Source organism: Cebus imitator, unplaced genomic scaffold, assembly GCF_001604975.1.
Source record: "Cebus imitator isolate Cc_AM_T3 unplaced genomic scaffold, Cebus_imitator-1.0 Scaffold14, whole genome shotgun sequence".
In the NCBI taxonomy this organism is placed as follows: domain Eukaryota; kingdom Metazoa; phylum Chordata; class Mammalia; order Primates; family Cebidae; genus Cebus; species Cebus imitator.
This window is the reverse complement of record NW_016107329.1, coordinates 11,430,411-11,432,335: the sequence shown is the minus strand read 5'-3', so window position 1 is coordinate 11,432,335 and position 1,925 is coordinate 11,430,411. Positions and strand designations below refer to the sequence as shown.

Below are 1,925 nucleotides of genomic sequence, written 5' to 3'. Positions count from 1 at the left end.
GCCTCGGCCTCCCAAAGTGCTGGGATTACAGGCTTGAGCCACCGCGCCCAGCCTTTTGAAGTGCATTTTTAAAAGTTTTCAGTGTTTTAGATTTCTGAAGTTTACAAGGGTTTTCTAAAACAACACATCAATTAGAAAAACGCTCATAGAAGATTTTCTAAATACTTGCTTTATGGTAACTATTGAGAGACAGATTACAGCATAAAAGCTGTGAACAGTCACACAATTCACAAAGTCTTCGATTCTGCCTACAGTGGGCACCACACACACAAGGTGGTTTAAAGATGTGTGCAAACACGTGGTGGGGCTGTAATTAAAATCCTTACCTAGAGTTCCAAATGTTTATTTCTCTCAATTACATTTTGATCTACTGACACAAATAAACTTTTTATACTTTATTTTACTAAAACCCTAAATAATGGTTTTATAATTCAGAAACTGTAACTAAAATACTTCTAATAAAATTTAGAGAAAGCTTTTACATATATAATTTGCCATTTTCTTTAAACAATTTTGCTCAACGAAGTATGAACTGGAACAATTTATGTAAATTTCTACTATTTACTTGGAAACTTTTTCTTTTTTCCTTTTTTTTTTTTTTGAGACAGAGTCTCTTGCTCTGTCACTCAGGCTTTTGCAGCCTCAACCTCCTGGGCCAAAGTGATCCTCCCACCTCAGCCTCCTCAGTAGCTGGCACCCTAGGCATATACCACCTGTGGCTTTTTAAATATTTTTATATTTTTGGTAAAAACAGGGTCTCTCTTTGTTGTCCAGGCTGGTCTTGAATTTGTCCTAAAAGATATTTACATGAAGTGTAGTTGTTTGTAACAGTAGATGCTCAATCATGTTAATTCTCTACCCTTTTGGTATTATTCTGGTTTCACTTAAGTATCTCATTGGCCATAATACTATTATCTGACAATACAGAGCCCAAACCAGAATATATTTGGATACCACTCAGGACCTTCTCAAAATTAAACTTTAAGGCATCCAATGGCTTGAAAAAAATCTTGCAGTTTCCAAACACATTTAAAATGACTTTCAAAAGGTAACACTGTTTCAAATGGCAACACTGAAATGTCACAATAAGTACTAAAGTGTTATAAAGGTTGGACTGCTCTTAATTTTCACAGAATTAAGCACACTTTGAAGCCTAGAAATAAAAACAACAAAAAAAGATCGAGCATCGATTTTAAAGGTGCAGGTGGCTAGAAGCCATCCTCCTGCTGCAGCCAGGTACTGGGGCCACCACTCAGGGAGAAGTGGACAAGGCTGCAGAGTCAGCACTAGAACACATGCTCTTCTCTTCCAGAAAGTCAGGAGAAACGTGTACTCAAGCAGACCACCTAGTCAGCAGTTCACCTGACACTAAGATCCACAAACTCCACAGGTGAGGGAAGTCCCATGAAAATCTAACAGCCTGAATAGCTGCCTGCATCCGCTAGACCCGAGTATGTGTGAAGAATGACCTGGCACAGGAAGTGAGCGTGCACCCACATTTCAGCATGCGTGCGGTGCACAGGTCCCTGACCTTCCCGCCACTGGGGTTTTAAGTGATTAATGCACTCACGTTTCAGCATGCATGCGGTGCACAGGTCCCTGGCCTTCCTGCCACTGAGGTTTTAAGTGATTAACGCACCCACGTTTCAGCAAGTGTGTGGTGCACAGGTCCCTGGCCTTCCCGCCAATGGGGTTTTAAGTGATTAACGCACCCACGTTTCAGCATGCGTGTGGTGCACAGGTCCCTGGCCTTCCCGCCAATGGGGTTTTAAGTGATTAATGCACCCACGTTTCAGCATGCGTGTGGTGCACAAGGTCCCTGGCCTTCCTGCCAATGGGGTTTTAAGTGATTAACGCACCCACGTTTCAGCATGCGTGTGGTGCAAAAGGTCCCTGGCCTTCCCGCCAATGGGGTTTTAAGTGAT

At 42.0% G+C, this 1,925-nt stretch overlaps 1 protein-coding gene across 1 annotated transcript in view; it reads right to left on the bottom strand.

The window, feature by feature from the left end:
* The window catches only part of CUL4A (cullin 4A), a 57,722-nt gene that overhangs the window by 27,651 nt on the left and 28,146 nt on the right, over positions 1 to 1,925 (bottom strand). The window lies entirely within an intron of this gene.